We start from the raw sequence: 23,287 nt of genomic DNA, 5'->3' as shown, positions 1-23,287 counted from the left end.
GAGCAAGCTGCTTTTTAATTCACAAAGGTTGTCTTGGGGACAGTTAGCATACAGCTACAGAGGATGTATTTCAAGGGGCAGTCTTCATTTTCTTTTGAGAATTCAATTTTCCCTTCAACAAGTTTGCATGCTTAGATTTTTGGAAATATTCTCAAGCAAGTAGAAGTAATAACATTTTAAAAACACTTCCCCTATGGAATAATCCCTTCATCTATGCCATTTCCAATTTTTAGTCTGATTGCTTCCACTTCCAACCCTGGAAACAGATTTAATTTGGCACGTGTTAGAAGTGAATCTCAGATTGTTCCCTGGGTTGGAGTGGGCTGAAGAAATGTTTGTGGACAGTTACAAAGTAGCACATTTGCAGGCACACACATACTTTGCAGAACAACAAAGCCCTCTGAAAAATCACTAACCCCACACACAGAAGTATTTACTCACATTCACTAGTCATCTTTTTGCAAGTGTAAATGTATACCTGTGCACATTACCACCTGTGCTTTTTCATGATGGTCGATTGGCTGGATGATGCTTGTCCTAGGGACCAGGCCTGTATAGAGCCCTCATTGTGATGGATGAGTGCACACATTTCCAAGATACAATACAATATAGATTCCTTTATTTACTTAAGATCATACACATTACTAATACATAGCATAATGTCATAGGAGCTTTCTGTTAAAGGAATATGTGATAACACTAATTCACATTAATGTTGTACTTTTAATGATGGCTAAATTAACATGAACTTGTTCAATTCAACATGATGTGACTGTGTGATAGAAGAAGCACACATGTCTAAAATGCACCAAAATGTGTCCTCATTGTGTGATGTGATGTGAAAGGAATTTGTAAAGCGCAGCATACACTGTACAGTTTCTTGGCGCTAAGGCAGAAGGAAAGAAGACACCTAACTGGACAGTGAGAGGGAAAAGGAAAGGACAGAAGCAGGGAGGGGGCGAGGAGGGGTGAGAGGGACCGGAAAAGGGGGAGGGTATAAAGATTTTAATTGTACACAGAGCGAAAAAGGTGAGTCTTGAGGAGGGATCTAAAGCGGGTGTAGAGCCAGGCCGACCTTATGTCCAGGGGGAGGGCGTTCCAGAAAGATGGAGCTAGAAACGAGAATCTTAGGCCGCCCCATTTCTTACGCTTGACTCTGGGGACTTTAAGAAGAGCCAAGTGAGCCGAGCGCAGCTTGCGGGAAGGGACATACGGGTGGATGAGAGAGGAGATGAACGTAGGGCCTAGGCCGGCTAGAGATTTAAAGACCAGGCAACCCAACTTAAATTTGCAGCGTTCAGAGACCGGAAGCCAGGACAGGGATTTTAGCAGAGGGCTGATGTGGTGGTGCCTCGGTTGGTGAAAAATGAGGTGGGCCGCCTGGTTCTGGACAAGCTGCAAGCGTTTAAGTTGGTAGTCGGGGATGCCTACATACAGGGAGTTGGCATAGTCATTTCTAGAGATGACTAACGCCAAGAGGGCCAAGGTGAGGGCTTCGGTAGTGAGAAAACGCGCGATTTTCTGTATTTTGCGTAGTTGGAAGAAGCAAGAAGAGACAGTAGCATTTATCTGGGGTTTCATCGAGAGGTCTTTACTGATAATGACCCCCAGACTTTTGGCCGAGTCAGTTGGGCGGGGGGGAAGGCCCAAACTAGCGGGCCAATAGTTGGAGTTCCAAGGATGGGAAGGACCTCCGACAAGAACCAATTCAGTCTTGTCGGGGTTAAGTTTCAGGTGATTTGCCCCCATCCAGTCGCTGATGTGGCAGAGAGTGGCTTGGAAGTTGGAGACTGACTGGTCCGAGGAGTCGATGTTAAAGACTAACTGGATGTCATCCGCGTAAGTGAATGCGGAGACATTTTTATGTTGGAGAGAACTGATCAAAGGGGTGAGGTATAAGTTAAAAAGGAGTGGGGACAAAGAAGATCCCTGTGGCACGCCGCATGTGTTGGATAAAAACACACAGTTGTTATACACATCTTGATACAGTCCTCATTGTGATGGATAAAAACACTTTACTAATACCCAATATAATGTTAAAGAAGCTTCCTGTTAAAGGAATGTGCAATAAAACTAAATCACATGAATGTTGTACTTCTAATGAAGCTACATTAACATGAACATGTTCAATGCGACATGATGTGACTCTGTGATCGCAGAAGCACACATGTCTAAAATGAACCAAAGTGTGGTCCTCAATGTGTTGGATAAAAACACACAATTGTGACACACATCTTGATACAGTCTTCATTGTGATAGATAAAAACGCCAACCTCTGTAATAGGCACCACAATATCACTTGTGGCAGATAAAGGTACACAAACCTGTCTCACACAATTTAACATGGTCCTCAGTTTGACCTATAAGTGCACATAGGAGCATATGCCACCTTTATATAGGAGCAATTGTAAAGCATAAAAGAGCTCCTTCCTTTGATACACAAAATATGAAATGGTTTTCAGTGTCCAGAAGAAAGGTTCATATGCTTGATACACATGTAAAGTTGCGGCAGTGTCTATTACATGTTAGAAACACAAAAGAAAACTGTAACATGTGCTTTGCTATGCTCCTTTTTGCAATGTATAAAAGCTCACAAGTTACACACTAAGGGCCATATGTATCAAGCTAATTAGCATTCGCAAAGGCCGAAATTCTGCGAATTTCGGCCTTTGCGAATGCTAATTTGACAAATGGTATGTATCAAACATGTTTGATGCAAAATAAGGAATAGCAAAATTTGCAATTCCTTATTTTGCGATTGCACTTAAGGAATCGCAAATTTTGCGATTCCTTAAATGCAATGTATCAAACAAAAAATATTCAAAAAATGTCATTAAGGATTCGCAAATTACCACCAACTTCTAGTTGGTGGTAATTTGCGAATTCTTTTCAAAAAGCTTTTTTCCAAAAAACAAAAGGTGCCATATGACGCCCATACATGCCCTTAGGGCATGTATGTGCGCCATATGCCCCCAAATGTCTTTTTCAGGGGTGCAGCAGGGTGTTCTTGAGACACCCCTGCACCCTTGAAAAAATTCCTAATTTGCGATTAGCAAATTGCAAATCGCAAAATTGCCCCTTCAATCTTATGGGCCTCCTGGCCCATAGAAATGAATGGGTAATTTGCGATTAGCAATTTGCTAATCGCAAATTAGGAATGGTAAGGAATCGCTATTAAATAGCGAATATGTACATACATACCGTTTTGCGAATTCCAAATAGCGATTCCTTAAAATTCGCTAATTGGAATTCGCAAAACGGAAGTATGATACATATGGCCCGTGGTCATCTGAATTGCATACCACAATGTAGTCCTCATTTTGATGGGTAAAAACACGCAAGTGTTTTTTTTCATCAGAGTGTGGTGTAATATCACAGAGAGTTAAAACATGCACTGTGATGTCGTTATGAGTTTGATGGACTAAAATTCTTAAACAAATCATATTTATTGACACCAGATGGGACCAATCTCACATGAATACAGTTGTAATGAGGAATTGGTGTATTTCTAACAAGAATCTTACGGTAGCCTTGTTATTGTATGCCAGCACATCACAAAGTCTCTGCAAGTATTTACAAATGAAGAAATAAACCAACATGCAGGTGTAGTGCACTGCATGATATTGCCCTCCTGGTGATATTTAATACATGCGCATCCATGTAAAACTATATGAAATTGCCTTCTATGGTAAATAGACAATCTCTCATGTTGTAACAGCATGTAACAGCTTGCTTTGATACATCACATGCTCCTTAATGTGATGTATCAAAGCAAGCAATCTTGAAACCTGCCATGGCATATAGTGCTCATTGCACTTGATAAACCCAAATTAATTTGTTACATACAATGAGATATATTCCTATTTGTTATGGAAAGAAGTTAATTCTTGGTAACAGTACTTTAGGTACCAGCACAATTTTGCAACAGACCTAATGGTGTGGTCATCACAGTGATAGGAAAAAGCTCAGTTGTGTAACACACAACATCATGCGGTCCTCATTGTGATGGATAAAATCAAACTGCTGTGAAGCACACCATGACTTGATCCAAAGTATGATAATAGTAGCTCACATATATAACATACCAAAACACCTGTAACACTCAAAGCTATGGTCATTTTACAGGGCAGGAGCAAACCACTGGCAAGATTGTGATTGTGACCCTGCTGGTTCTTTTTTTTTAAGGTTTCCAAATAAAGTTTTATTCGGCTGATGCGTTTCAACCAAACTGGTCTTTCTCAAAGCAAATACATAAGTGGTGAGTATACCCTATCACCTATAAACACCAAGCTCACATATGAGTAAACATAGTGAAAAGACTTTGTTGGACCTTGTACGATGCCCAGAACCTTGGAAGAAAGCCTGGCATTAATAGGTCTAGGCAACGTAAATAAATTAACATAAGTGCATGATTTACCTTATGCTTTCACATGATCACAAAATATATAGGGTCATCAAAAAATATATATAAATATTTATCTTAATAACAGATAAACATTTAAGTTCTACTAAGTTTCTAAACTTGCATAATTAATGAAAAGCACATACTCGACACGGGTACATTGAGTAACGCCACCCGAAAATAACAAATCCAATGCCTGTCATCCCAGCACACCATGCGCAGCCGCCACGCCGCAACCGCAATCATGACCCTGCTGTGATTCATGATGCTTTTTCAATAAAGGATTTAATAGCGCACAAAGTTGCAATATGAAATGTGATATAATCATTTTAATGGACTAAACCATCAAAAACAACTCCTGCTTATCAGCACCTAAGGGGAACAATCTCTGTCAGGAGTGCACTCAGAATCAGGTACAGTTCTGCCTCTATCAAGCATCTTAAGGCAGCCTTATGACATTTTTGGGCAGTGTAATGCCGGCGTTGGGGAACGCGAGTCTTTCAATTAAGGGCTCAGCTCCTTCAATTATGTATTAGTACCCGATCGAGTTCCTCCACTGCTGCCTCGTCTCTCCCTGGTATGCCAACAATGCAGACGTTTTACACTGCAACCGGCATTACACTGCACAAAAATGTCAATGCATCACGGGTTCCGCCAGAAATCATCCGCTTCACATGGGATGTACATCGTACATGAGGAGAAGAACCATGTGAGTCCCCCACGAGAACCATTCACAAAGCTACAGCTTGAAAGCCATTAACAAGTCCCCCCTGTCATCATCTAATTATTTTGAAGCGTGAATATCATATTGAAGCACCAGCAACCGCCGCAGTCGTTTCTGGACACAACAAGAGAAAAAGGACCACACCCCTTGAGTTCATAAGGCATCATCACCCGTGAGAATTCCCTCACCTCAAATGTGAATGACCAGGTCCTGGTCCTGAGGAGAACCCTGAAATCAAATAGGGTTCTGAAATGTGTCGACCCCACCCAGCCAGCAATAATCACCACCAATCAACCGACCCATACCGAGTACAAACAGGACATTTAGGCCTGGTGTAACTGTTTAACTGCGTCGCTGGTTATGGCAGGTGTATGTAGTGAAACACATAACTGAATCGTACCCCCATTGTTCTTTATGTTAAAATAAGGACTGGTCTATTGTTTTGTCATGTTTGGTATTTCCTAAGTATTTGTTATATGTCCAAAGTACTGTTACCATTGTGTTGTTGATATATGTATGTACTAATTGTTCTTCTTTAAGACATGAAAGAAATATCCAACTTGTTTGTTCCACAAATAAATGAACAAATAACAAGTGTAATGAAAACAATATAACTATTTGAGAATCTAAGGTGGTTATTTATAAATGTATTTATTCCAAAACGTACGTCCAGACCTTTTTCTTGTTTCCAACTTTCTAAAATTTTTTTAAATTGAGGTTTGAAATATGAATTTACCATTCAAGATGGTTGTCAATTACTCTGATACCATTCATGACTTTCCTACCTGCTCCCAATCAAAAATTACCATCAATAAATACATATGAATATTTATCTTAATAACAGATAACATTTAAGTTCTACTAAGTTTCTAAACTTGCATAAATAATGAAAAGCACATACTCGACACGGGTTCATTGAGAAACGCCACCCGAAAATAACAAATCCAATACCTGTCATCCCAGCACACCATGCGCAGCCGCCACGCCGCCCCGTAACCATAATCCTGCTGTGATTCATGATGCTTTTTCAATAAAGGATTTAATAGCGCACAAAGTTGCAATATGAAATGTGATATCATCATTTTAATGGACTAAACCATCAAAAACAACTCCTGCTTATCAGCACCTAAGGGGAACAATCTCTGTCAGGAGTGCACTCAGAATCAGGTACAGTTCTGCCTCTATCAAGCATCTTAAGTCAGCCTTATGAAATTTTTGTGCAGTGTAATGCCGGCGTTGGGGAACGCGGGTCTTTCAATTAAGGGCTCAGCTCCTTCAATTATGTATTAGTACCCGATCGAGTTCCTCCTCTGCTGCCTCGTCTCTCCCTGGTATGCCAACAATGCAGAAGTTTTACACTGCAACCGACATTACACTGCACAAAAATGTCAATGCATCACGGGTTCTGCCAGAAATCATCCGCTTCACATGGGATGTACATCGTACATGAGGTGAAGAACCATATGAGGCACCCACGATAACCATTCACAAAGCTACAGCTTGAAAGCTGGTTATGGCAGGTGTATGTAGTGAAACATATAACTGAATTGTACCGCCATTGTTCTTTATGTTAAAATAAGGACTGGTCTATTGTTTTGTCATGTTTGGTTATTTCCTAAGTATTTGTTATATGTCCAAAGTACTGTTACCATTGTGTTGTTGATATATGTATGTACTAATTGTTCGTCTTTAAGACATGAAAGAAATATCCATCTTGTTTGTTCCACAAATAAATGAACAAATAACAAGTGTAATGAAAACAATATAACTACTTGAGAATCTAAGGTGGTTATTTATGAATGTATTTATTCCAAAACGTACGTCCAGACCTTTTTGTTGTTTCCAACTTTCTAAATGTTTTTAAAATTGAGGATTGAAATATGAATTTACCATTCAAGATGGTTTTAAATTACTCTGATACCATTCATGACTTTCCTACCTGCTCTCAATCAAAAATTAACACTTATTAAATGTAATAAGGTACCCAATGGTATGCTATGAAAGAGGCAGGCCTTGCAATAGTGACCACCAGGACATGTCAGATTAAAAACTACATGTCCAACTTTTTTTAAGTAAACTTCACCTTGCCCTATGTGCTTTTGAGGGCCTACCCTATAGGTGACTTATATGTACTCAACAGAATGGTTTACGCTTGTTAAAAGGTTTATTTTGACTGGTGGAAATGGCAGTTTGCAATTGCACCCACAAGCTGCAGTGGCAGACCAGGGACAGGTTAAAAAAGGCTAGTTAAGTGAGTGGCTTAATAAGTGCTTTAGGGACACCAATAGCATTTAAATTACAGGCCGTGGGTGTACATGCAATATCACTTTACTAGGTACTTGCAAATAAATTAAATGTGACAATGGGGTCTGCCGCCCAATTTTATCATGTTTTAGGGAATGTGAACAAGCACTTTAGCACTGGTTAGCAGTCCTAAGGCCAACAAAAGCAAATTCAGAAATATAGTGGGGGTGAAGGCAATAAGCTTTGGGGACGACCACCCTAAGGCTGACTGGTCTAACAAGCATTGACTTGTAACACACTCTGTGATATTTTTCTCCTGGCGATGTTTAAAGCATGCACAACCCTGCAATACACAGAATGAAAATGTCCTCTGTGATGAATAGGCACACGCTCATATTACTAACAAACACCATGATGAGGGAGAGGGGTTGGCCTAACGGCTAAGGCGCTCGACCTCGGACCTGGGGATCTGGGATCGAGTCTCGGTAACGACGCCAAAAACCCCCTGTGATTCTGGGCAAATCACTTAATCTCCCCGTGCCTAAAACGAAAGTGTGTCCTCATGTAACGTAACTGGTGCTATGTAAAGCGCTCTGATAACTGATTCGGTTCGGTTCTAGTTCGCGCTATATAAAACTCTGCAAAAAAAAATAAAAAATGATGTGGCCCTCAATGTGATGTATCAAAGAACAAAATCTTATAGCATGCCATATTATCTGTTTCTCAGTGTGAATGGTAAAACCACATGCAATTGTAATATACTAGTTGATATAGTCCTTATTGAATAGAAAATAAATTCATGCTTAATAACAGTAGCATTGACTACAGCACAAATTTGCATCAGACCTAATGGTGAGGTAATTTTTATGAGAATAGGCTCAGATGTTTAACACACAATATCATATGGTCCTCGTTGTGATGGATAACAGATCACACTTTATTGACACACACTAAGATATGATCCATATGATGGCAATAGAAGCACAGACATATCAGGCACCTAAACATGTGTAAAACTCATTGCTACAGAAAGACAAACACCTATGTATCCCCATTTTAAAGATCAAAATAGGTTCAGCTCTACTCTTGCCTTCCAGGTCTTATCTGAGCGACCTCAAGTTCTTATGTTGAAGTTGACGTTTAACCAGCTTTTCACAATTTCTTTTCAGAACAAAATTTTATTGTTGATTTGAAAGTAAGATTGCATGAAATTCACAGTACTCCGCACACCGGAGGGACTGTGATAAGAAAAGGCAAAATGCAAGGTATTGCAATCAATACAGCAGTCACATTTTACCAGTATAAGCAGAAAAATACCCACCCCCCCTACCCTGTAAGAACTACCCCCTCCCGGTTCCCACACTAACCGTACACGATGTTCACTCAGGTCTGCAAGCAAAAGAGTCATTTTGAATTGGTGATGCACTCCATCCCCACCCCGGTTCTCAAAGCATTTGTTGATCAGCGACATCCCGCTGTAGCGGCGGCTCAAGCCACAACCCTCTGTACTCCGCCCATCTCTTCCATATTTTATAGTGCTTTATGGGGCAGCCCGGGGCCTCATATACTGGACGTTCCAAGCCCATTCAATAATCCAATCCTTGTTTCCACACCTCTATCGGGGGGCCCTGGGGTCCTTCCAAGCACGGGCCACATCCCTCTTGGCTACCGTGAGACCTAGAAGTAGTAAGTGTCGTTTGTAGATGTTACCACCCACCTGCTCCATGACGTGAAGAAGGCCCAGCTGTGATGTACGGGGAGCCTCCAACCCAAAACCTCGTCCAGGCAATCCCACACCCGCATCCAGTATCTCTCCAAAGCCCCACACGACCACACCGTATGCAGGAAAGTACCCACCTCCCGGCCACACCTCAGGCAATCGGAGGAAGCAATCAAACCGGCCCACCACAACCTCTCTCTCTCGTAAAATAGGCTCTATGTAAGTATTTAAATTGGATAAAGCGCAATCGTACGGCAATAGCCGCTTCCCTCGGAGCAGCAAGATCCTCCCTCCAACCCTCTTCATCGAAGTCTCCCACGTCTCTCTCCCAGGTGGTCCGTAGTTTGTCCAGAGAAGGGGAGCAGTGAGTAACCAGTGACTGGTAGATGCAGGATATTTTCTTCTCCTCCAGATCCCCCGTAAATAACTTAGCTTCCAGTGGACTGAATTCCGGAAGGGAGTCTAATCCCTCCAGGGCAGGGGAGATGGCATGTCTGAACTGCAAGTATTTGAAAAATTGAGTGTGAGGCATGTTATATTCGTCTCTCAGGTCCTGAAATGATTTAAGGGTCGTGCCCTTCATGACATAGCCCAGTGCCGAGATCCCTATCGCATCCCAGCCACTGAACCCCTGCAGGGCAGCCAAAGCCGGCAATTGGCCATTCCGCCACAATGGGGTCTCCTCTGTTAACCTGTTCCACAATCCCATGCGGCGAAGCGCTCCATGCCAGATCCGAAAGACCACCTGGGTAACCACCGGGAGCCTCTTCCTCTTCCCTGCCGAGTACAAGAGCGTATGGATAGTGTCTGGTTCCATCAAATATCTTTCCAGGGCATACGCCGGGTCACCCCGATCCCCGTACCACCACTCATTCAGTACTAACAAGTGAGATGCTTGATAATAGGATAGGATATCCGACGACGCTAGGCCGCCACAATAGGTAGATAGGAAGCAGGTGCGGAGTGCCACTCGGACGGTGCCCCCGGCCCAAAGAAAGCATCCCAGTGCCGAATTCACCTGAGGAAACCACTGCGGCGAGACTGGGTAGGGGTGGTTCTGCAACTGATAGAGCAGACGAGGGAGGGCCACCATCTTGAAGATGGCCAAGCGGCCATAGAGATTTAAGGGCATACGGGACCACGTTTTCATGTCAGACCGGACTCGGTCCCATACTGGAACTACATTGCGTTCCCATGAAACTCCCGGTATGTCTGTCAGGAATACCCCGAGGTATTTAATACCCCCGGTAGCCCTCTGTAGAACCGACGCCCAGTCCCCTAGTTCCACACTACCTCCCAGGGTCCATAGAGTGGATTTTCGCATGTTAAGATGGAGCCCCGAAACCTCCCCGAAAACTCGCATAATTTCAAGGACTCTCGGTCCCGACCTATTTATATTTGTGGGAAAGAAGAGCACGTCGTCAGCATAGAGTGCGATCCTATCAGACGGTCCAGCCTCCCATTCAAAACCTTTCATCTGCGCATCAATTCGTACCCACGCCGCTAACGGTTCCATAGCAAGGGCGAACAGGTACAGCGAGAGGGGGCACCCCTGTCGGGTGCCGCGTCCAATATGAAAGGCGCCCGAGACCGCGCCGGCCACCCTCACAGACGCCGTCAAATCTGTATAAAGCAGTCGTATGTAAGAGAGGAAGTGGGGACCCAGATTCAAGCGAGGTAGTAGCGCGTGCAGGTACACACAGCTCAGCGAGTCAAAGGCTCTATCCAGCCGCGGGCCGTGGAGGGAGTTACTGTGGGGCAGGGAGGCGGGGAGGGGGAGGGTTAGAGTGGGGGGACCTAAAAACTGGAATATGGATAATTGCAGGTAAGTACACAATTTTATTAATAAAACGAAATTCATAGAGCGCACAGCATCGCATTTTGCGATGCAGTGCGCGCTACGAAATTCGTTTTAGTAATTAAATTGTGGACTTACCTGCAATTATCCATATTCCAGTTTTTAGCTCCCTCCACCCTGCCCCTCCCCCTCCCCGCCTCCCTGCCCCACCGTAACTCCCTCCACGGCCCGCGGCTGGCTCTATCAATATCAGCCAGCAACAGCGCTGCCGGAGTTCCGGTGGCGCGCATCATTTTTAATGCCACTTGGGCCCGCCTAATATTGTGTCTTGTAGCTCTGTGTGGCATAAAACCGGCCTGGTCCGGATGGACCAGGTTAGTGATCAGTGGGAGAAGGCGGTTAGCGAGGGCTTTGGCCAGTATTTTCGCCTCGATATTCAGTAACGAAATGGGCCGATACGATTCGGGACGGTCGGGGGGTCTCCCGGGCTTGCAAAAGACCACTATCTCGGTGTGTCTCCAATCCCCCTGGTAGGTGAGCCAACTCCCTAGCAGCGTCCAGTGCCTTTTTATATTGTGCCCCTAACTGGAGATGATATTTCTGAAAAAACTCGCACGGGAACCCGTTGGGTCCCGGGGCCTTCCCTGCATTCAGCTCGCTGAGGGCCTTCCCTAGTTCTTCCGCTGACAGTGGAAGCTCAAGGCGACCGCGCTCCTCATCCGAGATCCCCTGTGGCGGGAGATCCACAAGAAATTGATCAATGTCCTCTGCTGGGAGGAGTTCCCTAGGGGCATACTGTGTTGCATAGTAGCTCGCAAAACTGTCAGCAATTACCTTCGGATCTGACATAGAAGCTCCGGCCACATCTCGAAGCCCCGGCAACATCTGTGTTTGAAACGTGCTCTGGCAAAGTCTATACAGCATCGTGCTGGACTTATCCCCCCACTGGTAGATTCTGCTTTGTGTGGCAAGCCATACCTGACATGACTCCTCCAGGTGCAGGGACGTGGAGTCCTGCTGCGCCTGTAGCAGCCGCCTTACATCTCCCTCATCCCCTGCCTCAGTGCATTGTTCCTCCAGGGTGCGGACCCGAGCCGCCGCACTTGCTAGGCCCTCCCTACGCTTCCTATGAGCTGACGCATACCAGGCTATGTCTACTCCACGGAGTGTGGGCTTCATAGCCTCCCAGAGGGTCACAGCATCCAATCCCGACGTCTCATTATCGTTTCAGTAGTGGGCCATGGCCTCCCGCACATGGGACTGGTAGTCGTCCTGTTGCAGGTGCCAGGTTGAGAGGCGCCATCGAAATGGCTGCCGCCTTCTATCCAGAAGTAGGTTAAGTACAATGGGGGAGTGGTCAGAGAGCCCGCGTGGTAATATAGCCGTCGATTCCACCCTCCCCATCCTGGTACAAGGAACGGATCACTGACATAACCTCGACAGACCGAATATCGACTGGACAAAATATCGATGACTAATTATCGACAACAAAATTATCGATTTACTATACTTACACAACAAACATCAAAAATATCGACTACACAATATCGACTACTAAAAACAACGACTACAACAATATCGACTCACAACATTATCGATTTCTAAAACACCGATTATTAAATATTTATATAACAACAGTCAAAATATCGATTACACAAACATAGATAGCAAATTTATCGATTGTAAAAAAATCGCCATTAATAGATCCTAAAATAAATGACTTTATTATTTAATAATTAAGTCATACTGATCATAAAAAACCAGATTTAGTTAATATAAATAGATGACATATATTATTTATTTTCATAACATTTACAACACACAATAAATACTAACATACATTTTATAATACATAAACAATGTTTCGACCTTCTACACATTTTTTACAACTAATTATATATATTCCTCCACTTTACAAATATCAAAATAACATTACCTAGAACATTACCTATACAAAATAAATCCTTACACATTCAATAAACGTTAATTGGCGTCACCCATATAAGGAAAGCAATTAGCATAACAGAAAAAAAAATTCAAATCAACAAATAAAAACAGACTATCCATTTAAACAACCAATCCTATTTCTGAAACAATTAACCTAATACTATATAAATGAAATAATAAGTAACTAAAAACGCAGTATACATCTCCTAAGTAAAGGAAGACGAAACTCTGCTGGATTTCTGGAAGAAAACTGATGGACTTCAACAGAAAGAGACCTACACATATCTAAAGTAAGTACTACTACATTATTAGTCAGCGAAAATGTAACTCTCAAAGCTCACACCTATATTTTAAAGCAAAATACATCAAATATATCTTTTTTTTTTAGCACTCATCCTACAGATGAAAAAAAAAACCAGAAGACCTACACAACACCTGGACATCAAAAGTTACATATAAAAAAGTAAGTATATATTAGAAATGTAAAATCAAGAATTAATAGATAGGTAACTAAATCTAAACTAGCAAAAAACATCGAACAAATTATCATAAATAGTAATAAAATATTTCTACACATTTTCTCAACTTCCACAGGTACAAAAAGATATACACAGAAAATAACAGTTTGAAGAACATCAACCGCTGAAAATAACGACTTGAAAGCATCAAAACATTTACAGGTAAAATACAAATGTGTGAAACTGTATAATGTGATTAGAACATTTTTTTTCCTTAAAAAATATTTACATTCTCTTTTAATTACCTCCTAGCACTACAATACTATCATGACTGAAGGAGCTAAATTCATTTATTCACAAAAAGGGAAAATGCTTCTTTGTTACATGGGATATGTCTACACTCAAGAGAAACAAAAAGATTTGAAAGTGTTTTGGAAGTGTACGAAATATTATGCCAACAAATGTTATGGTAGAGCTATAACTCAGGAAACTACTGTTACTTATACTAAAGAACATAATCACCCACCCAATGTAACAGAAATAGAGATTAGACAAATGCTAGATTCCCTTAAAGAAGCTAGTACTAGCACTGATCAACCAACAACTGCTATTCTGAAACACCATTTAAGTGTACTTCCCCAACATGCTTCTAGCCAATTACCATCTATAGAATCCCTTAAAAGAACAGTAGCTAGACAAAAAAGAGCAACATGCACTACTCCTCCCACACCAAAAACTTTAGAAGAAGTCCAAATTCCACCTGAACTCTCTGTAACTCACAATAAAGAAAATTTTATACTCTATGACAACAAATCTAAAGATAAAAGAATTATACTGTTTGCCACAGCAAACAACATGACAAAACTTACCCAATGCCAAACTTGGATGATGGACGGTACTTTTTCTGTATGCCCCAAACCTTTTTATCAATTATACACCATCCATGGTCATTTCCAAAATGCAAATATTCCATTCCTTTATGCCCTTCTACCAAACAAACAGCAAACTACCTATCAAGAAATACTAACTGAAGTCAAGCAACATACTAACAACTATTTTCCACAAAAAATTATCATTGACTTTGAAAAAGCTATGATAAACAGCATCCTTAAAACATACCCACACACAGCAATACAAGGTTGCTATTACCACTTTAATCAATGTATCTGGCGACATCTACAAAAATCAACCTTGAGTATCCAATACGCCACTGATAGCACATTTGCTTATCAAATCAAAAAACTCATCGCCCTAGCCTATGTTCCACTAACAGATGTAACTGAGCACTATAACTTATTAATAGACAGCCCCTACTATAAAAGAAACGAAGATAAACTAAGCCCTATGCTTGACTACTTCGAAGACACATGGGTAGGAAGGCTACACAGATCAGGCCATAGAAGACAACCCAAATACCAAATAGCTTGGTGGAATGTCTACCTTAGCACACTAAATAAGGAAGCAAAAACAAACAATGCAGTTGAAGGATGGCACAATGCCTTCCAAGCAACTACAGGCCGAGGAACGCCTACCCTTCACAAATTAATACAATCCTTACAAAAAGAACAAAGTTACCAGGAGCTCCGAATGGAGCAATCAGTAACTTTGATTGGACCTAAACTCACCAAAGAAACTAAAAAAATGTATAACACACTCCAAAGTCAAGTTACCCTCTATCCAACTAGCAAAGGACTAGAATATCTATCAATGATTGCCAAAACTATTCTTTAAAACATTACATAACTATACACGTAAAACTAAACATATTTTTCCTAAAATTCTTCATTATAATATGTAACAAATTGCAATTAAATTATCAAATACATAATATTAACATATATAAAATGTATTTAGATAATGTATTTACAAAATGTTACATACAACGTAAGTAAAGCAAAATTAAAAACAGTTTTCCCACCCATTAAAAATCCAGAAAATACTTACATTTCTGATGCAGCTTCAAACGTAATCCAATTCCAAGCAATCCATAGGACACCATTCCAAAAACCCATACAATCCATGAAAGGCCAAAAAAAAGCAAAAATACAAGCAAATGCATAGCGACTCCTTTCCACTTCAGTAGACACCAGATACCATAGAAAACCCCAAAATCCGTAATGGCGAAAAATAAACGCTCCAAGAAAATGAAAAAACCCAAAAAATAGTGTGCAAAAATAAGAGTATATAATACTCGTTACACAGCTGTGATCAAAAAAGAAGGGAGTCCTCCAAAACAGCGAAACGCGACGATAACCTAGAAAAAATAAATAACATACCCACCCACATAAAAACACCCATACATATATAAAAACACATATTTATACATCAAACATATTATCTTAGTAACATTTAAACATATTACCTCACCTCACACACCTACAACAAAAACGCGGTAAAAATCCAATATCGTACACTCTACCTAACACCGAACACACAATCTTCTCTAATTAACTCTACCTACATAAACATAAACACAGCACACATACACTAGCAATACGTTCAGAAACTTATAAAACACAATTAAAACAAACTTACCCTCTCTAACGCGAAGCAGCACCCAACCGCGATCTGTTGAAGCACCAAATACGCCTAAGTAACATTACGCGGTTAAAAAGTAGTCCCTGTATACAGCTAAATGCTATTTAATTTCTATATTCCAACACTTTAAAAAATACACAGAGTATTATATTAAGTGTAAATATTTATTTAAAGTGTATAAAATTATTTCATAAATATTCATAAGTTTGAAATAATTATTCAACTGTTATGTTATAGTTAAAAAATTAATTTTTGATTTATAAATACATTTAGTAAATAATGTTAATGTAAAAATAAATTGCATATATAAGTTTGTTACAAGAAATGTATTTTTTAAATTTGCTAATATTATGTAAAAAATTATGTATGTATATAATAAATGTTTTGGTGTTTATGTATTTAAAAATGAATATTATAAATATGTTCAATATTCATAATAATTATTTCCAAAAATATAACATGACTTGGTAATAAACAAAAATGTTACAATTACAAAAAAATTTACATAATTTGCAATCACAATAAATTCAATGTGTATCTGAATAAATATTTTGTTATTAAATAAAAAGTACATATTACCAATTTGTTTCAGAAACTATTTAAATGTTAATATATGTAAAAGATAAAAAAATTATGTTAATATAATTTATGTGTTAAAAACATATACATGTACTTCATATTTTTGTTATGTTAATAAAAACATTGAATGAAAATTTTTGATTATAAATAAAAAATGATTCTCTACTTACAAATAAATTTTTATATGTGAATAAACAATTTTTCATTTATGGCATTTAACCCTGTCTATGTTTCCTTCTTTATTATTGTATATAAATATTATTTGCATATTAAATAATCTATTAAAAAATACCTTATACATTTAAATATGTTTAAAAATGTATTAATATTTAAAGTCCTACAATACCAATAATTGTTTTAATGTATATTAATTGAAATATTTTATATAAAATATATGAAAAAGTAACTAATTTAATAGACATTTAAATTGACCATATTTTTACCCTGTATCCCTCTAACCTAAAACCCTAAACTGACCCAAAGCCCTAAAAACACCCCTTTACCCACAAACTAAAAACTGACCCAGAACCCACAAAATACCCCTTTACCCACTAACTGAAAACTGACCCTGACCCCTAACAATAACCCTTTACCCACTAACTGAAAACTGACCCTGACCCCTAAAAATACCCCTTTACCCACTAACTGAAAACTGACCCTGACCCCTAAAAATACCCCTTTACCCAAAAACTGAAAACTGACCCTGACCTCTAAAAATACCCCTTTTCCCACAAACTGAAAACTAACCCTGCAACCAAAAAAATACCCTTTACCCAAATACTGAAAACTGACCCTTAACCCTAAAAATAGCCCTTTACCCACTAACTGAAAACTGACCCTGACCCCTAGAAATACCCCTTTATCCACTAACTGAAAACTGACCCTGACCCCTACAAATACCCCTTTACCCACTAACTAAAAACTGACCCTGACCCCTAAAAATACCCCTTTACCCAAAAACTGAAAACTGACCCTGACCTCTAAAAATACCCCTTTACCCACAAACTGAAAACTAACCCTGCAACCAAAGAAAGACCCTTTACCCAAATACTGAAAACTGACCCTTAACCCTAAAAATAACCCTTTACCCACTAACTGAAAACTGACCCTAACCCCTAAAAATACCCCTTTACCCACTAACTGAAAACTGACACTGACCCCTACTAATACCCCTTTACCCACTAACTGAAAACTGACCCTAACCCCTAAAAATACCCCTTTACCCAAAAACTGAAAACTGACCCTGACCTCTAAAAATACCCCTTTACCCACAAACTGAAAACTGACCCTGCAACCAAAAAAATACCCTTTACCCAAATACTGAAAACTGACCCTTAACCCTAAAAATACCCCTTTACCCACTAACTGAAAACTGACCCTGACCCCTAAAAATACCCCTTTACCCACTAACTGAAAACTGACCCTGACCCCTACAAATACCCCTTTACCCACTAACTAAAAACTGACCCTGACCCCTAAAAATACCCCTTTACCCAAAAACTGAAAACTGACCCTGACCTCTAAAAATACCCCTTTACCCACAAACTGAAAACTAACCCTGCAACCAAAGAAAGACCCTTTACCCAAATACTGAAAACTGACCCTTAACCCTAAAAATAACCCTTTACCCACTAACTGAAAACTGACCCTAACCCCTAAAAATACCCCTTTACCCACTAACTGAAAACTGACACTGACCCCTACTAATACCCCTTTACCCACTAACTGAAAACTGACCCTAACCCCTAAAAATACCCCTTTACCCAAAAACTGAAAACTGACCCTGACCTCTAAAAATACCCCTTTACCCACAAACTGAAAACTGACCCTGCAACCCAAAAAATACCCTTTACCCAAATACTGAAAACTGACCCTTAACCCTAAAAATACCCCTTTACCCACTAACTGAAAACTGACCCTGACCCCTAAAAATACCCCTTTACCCACTAACTGAAAACTGACCCTGACCCCTACAAATACCCCTTTACCCACTAACTGAAAACTGACCCTCACCCCTACAAATACCCCTTTACCCAAAAACTGAAAACTGACCCTGACCCCTAAAAACACCTTTATCCACAAACTGAAAACTGACTCTGAAAGAAAAAAATTACCCTTTACCCAAATACTGAAAACTGACCCTGAACCCTACAAATACCCCTTTACCCACTAACTGAAAACTGACCCTGACCCCTAAAAATACCCCTTTACCCACTAAATGAAAACTGACCCTGACCCCTACAAATACACCTTTACCAAAAAACTGACAACTGACTCTGCACACAACATATACCCCTTAAAAACCAAACAGAAAAGTAACCCAGAAGACTAAACCAACCTCTTTCCCCAAATACAAAATAATATATAAATGAGAATATCTATAATTATATATATATATATGTTATATATATCTTTATATATCTAATTATAAATATATTATATATATGTAATTAAATGTAATTAGACAATTATATTTCATATATATATATTTTATATTTAATTATTATAATATTAGTTATATCTATTTATATCTATATAATTAACATATTTTAAGCCTTTAACAATTATTTCATTATGAATACCAATTAATTAATTAACATATGTCATTACTTATAATTAATTAACTTCCCACCCTATACCCCTATTAACACACAACCCACTACATAACATAAAAATGTGAGATGTAACATAATTTACTATAATAGCATTAATGTTAATAAATTTACAATTACATAAAATATAATTAACATATTTAATTTATTTTACAAATATTTAATTATTCATAACAATTAACTAATTAACATAATTAATTACTTACAATTAAATTACTTCCCACCCTATTCCCCTATAATCCCACAACCCACTACATATCCTAAAAAAGTTTGATTTTACATATTCAACAATAATTCCATTTATTTAAATAAATTAACAATTAAATTATATATAATTAACATATTTTAGATAAATAACAAGTATTTACTTATTCTTACCAATTAATTAATTAACAGATTTAATTACTTACTATTAAATTACTTCCCACCCTAATCCCCTATAATCCCACAACCGGCTACATGAAAAAAATGATTTAAATAAGCATAATTCTCAAATAAGCTATTAAAATAACATATTTACCAATTACATATTATATATTTAATTAAATAGTAATTTAACAATTAATTACATATTAATACCAATAATTATATTTACATATTTAATTAATTAATACCAATTAATATATTTACATATTTAATTAATCAATACCAATTAATATATTTACATATTTAATTAATTAATACCAATTAATATATTTACATAATTAATTAATTAATACCAATTAATATATTTACATAATTAATTAATTATATTTAAAATACTTCCCACCCTATTCCCCTAAAAACCCACTACCCGCTCCTAGAAATTATTATAGTAATATAATTTTTTTTTAATTTATTAATTATTTTTAACATTAATTCTATATAAATAAATAAATAAAATTAATACATTTTAACACAAAATGCTATTATAAAACATTAAAACAATGTACATTGAACTATTACATATTATATATATACATATTAAAATTCGATATCATGAGAGTCGATATTGTGACAGTCGATAACACAACTTTCGATATTTTTAAACTAATAAACATATCGATATTTTTTACTGACGATATTACTTACTCGATATTTTTTATGTCGATATTTTTTACATACATAACAATCGATAAAAAAAAAATCGATATTACTTACCTCGATATTAATGCCATCTCGATATTCTCTAGTCGATATTATGTCCAGTCGAAATAAATGACTCGATATTAAGACTGTACACCACAAGGAACAAACAGGTATCCAATCTGGAGAAGGATTTATGGACCGCCGAAACATATGTGTACTCCCGGCTATATGTATGTTGGTAACGCCATGCATCCGTCCAGCCCATGCCCCTCACCATATCATTCAATCTTGTAGGGGTAGTTATCTGCTGCCCACCACCCGGTCTGTAGCGATCTACATTACAATCCATAACATTGTTCCAATCACCTCCAATCACAGCCATCACGTCCGGAATCGCAGCCCAGACGGTGAACAGTTTCTCCACAAGAGGCCATTGCAGGGGGGGGGAGCATACACACTGCCAAAGACCACTGGCTCGCCATCAACCATCCCCTTAACAAACACGTATCTGCCCTGGGTATCTACCCATTGTGTGGAGTGCTCATAAGATACCCTACGGTGAATCAATATCGCCACACCCCGGGACCCTCTAACAAAACCAGCATGGAACACCTGTTGATATCCGTATCGCTGCAAGGGTCTTGGTACCCAGAAGGTGCGTTTCTTTCGACAATAGGACATCTGCCTTCTCTCTTTTCCCTTGTCGCAGTACAGCGCCCCTTTTAATTTTGGCTAGCATGCCCCGTACATTCCATCTCACTATTTGCAACGCCGCCCTGGGGGGCTCCAAAGCAAGGCCTCTAGCCGCCATCAACCGGGTAAATGTCCAAATGCCTGGGTATAGGGAGCTGCATCTGTATACAAAACCCCAATAGAACCTGGTGTACCATTGTGCTGTAAAAAGCTCCCCCTAGTGGTCCCCAACTCTCATGTCCCCCCACCCCCCAGCCCCCAACCAAACCCCACCCCAACTCCTCAAATTCTGGCCTCCCCCCACCCCTATACCTCAGCAACATTGAAGTACCTGTCGCGGTGCAGGAGTGCCCCAACCCCCAACGGGAGGTTGGGGGCCACCCACTCCAATGGATCCCCATAAACCACCCCCTCAACTCCCAACTAGCCCCTTAGGGGGGCACACAACCCCTGCGCAACCCCTGCGGAAGACCCTAAGGCAAATGTCCGCCTTACTGTCTGCTCCCCCCCACCCTTCCCCATCCCGCATCCCATAATTAACAGCAGAAGGCTGTAAGCTTTTCACAAGTTATGGACAGAATTTACTTACAAATTGTCAAATGCCATAATTAGAGTTGGATGAATGGGATACTCCTAAACAAACGAGATGGAGATCCCGGCTGCTGTTTTACAAGTGCTACAATGCCTAATCCGGGCCCTAAATTTTTTACCACTTTAAGAATATAGCACATGTGGCTGGAAACTGAAAAGCAGCTCTTCACTTCGCAAATGTTCAAAATACCAACTGAATTGAAGATGCAGAACTACACAAATTCAAAGGGAAACAGTGAAAAGGTGGATATTTTAGCAGTTAGGAACTATTTTTTAAAGGTATTGTCTAAATAATACACTATTTTAAATCCAGTATGGTCAGTTAAATATACGCTGGATGAAATAGGAAAGCAGTGTTTGCTAAATGCATATGTATTCTGTAATAGATTGTCAGTCACATACGAAAGGGATACAAATAAAGGCTGTTTTTTTGACAAATATATACTGTACCAAATAGGAAGACACTATATGTAAAATATAATCTGGTCCTCATAAACAGACTTGTATAAAAACACACACCGGTCCTCGTAAAGCTGTTTGCTGTCTTTATGTAGTGTGTAAAAATGGTCTTCATAACTCTTGGATACGGGACATATGCGGTCCTCATAAGGGGGTTACGTCAGAAAGTCTCAAAACTATTCCCATAATGGTTTTTTGAAAATCTGATATAACTTTCATACTGTCATTAAACATAAAATGTATGATCATTTTGATTCTCTGATGATCAGAAAGGGTAGCCCTCATAATGTAGGTTTTTTTCACTGGTCTTCATAGAGTGATATAAACATGTATAGGTGTGTGTGTGTGTGTGTGTGTGTGTGTGCGTGTGTGTGTGTGTGCGTGTGTGTGTGTGTGTGTGTGTGTGTGTATGTCCGTGCACAGGCAACGTTTGATCAAGTGACAAATGCAGAATTAAAATTCTGCTCTTGATGGTTTATTGTCAAATATATTCCAATATGGCACCATGTCTTCATTTTCATACTGCCACTTGCTCTAGGCATAACAGACTTAGGTATGAAAAGACAAAAAAAATTATTAAAACCCACAGATGGTGGCTTTTACAAAAGTAATAGAAAAGGTGTGTATCCATGTATCATATATCATGTCATTTAAACCAACATAGACATTCAATCATGCTTGCCCATTTGCCAAAAGGACCTATTTGGTAATATATGAATATACATGTTGCTTAGTACCATTCAGCTGAATACTCCAACGTGGTTGTCATAACTCACCTGTAACAAGCGGTTTCTGACAATCTAATGAATAGGTCGAAACATGTAGGCGCCACTCCACTGTGGCCGATGAATTTCACACATCGGTTGCCACAGATTAGTTTTGGTGAAACATTATCTCAAGAATAATTTAACACCAACAATAGTGACTATAACAAGCACTAGGTTTTAGGGGCCCAACTACACACCTTAAACGAATGAGCAGAGATGACACCATGTACATCAAACACTGCAGTTCACCCTCTCCAGAGCCTCGACTGCCCTGAGGTGCTTTGCATTGAATGGAATGCTGATCACTAGAGGGATTCAAGCATGAACAATAACAACAAGTCATGAATTTGCAGAACATATTTTTATGGTTCAATTCAGTTGTTTAGTGTGTTCTCCTTTATACTAGAAACAACGGCAGAGAATTAAGGATATTTTCAAACCCAATACATTTGTTTATTTGTCAGTTATGCATGCCATTAAAGGCTATTTAATATTGTTAATGAGACACTTGTTCGAAAAGACAAAGATAGGTAGAAACATGTTCTGTTCTTTAAAGGGATCTTTCCTACTTCTCTGCAAATGTGGATTCAAATGTACTAAGAATGATTACATTAAAAGTCACTAAATATTACACACTGACTTTTACCAGATTGAATATGATTTTAAAATCCACCTATTTAATAATAG

Source organism: Lissotriton helveticus, chromosome 7 (genome assembly GCF_964261635.1).
Source record: "Lissotriton helveticus chromosome 7, aLisHel1.1, whole genome shotgun sequence".
Taxonomy (NCBI): Eukaryota; Metazoa; Chordata; class Amphibia; order Caudata; family Salamandridae; genus Lissotriton; species Lissotriton helveticus.
This window is presented reverse-complemented; position numbering follows the sequence as displayed.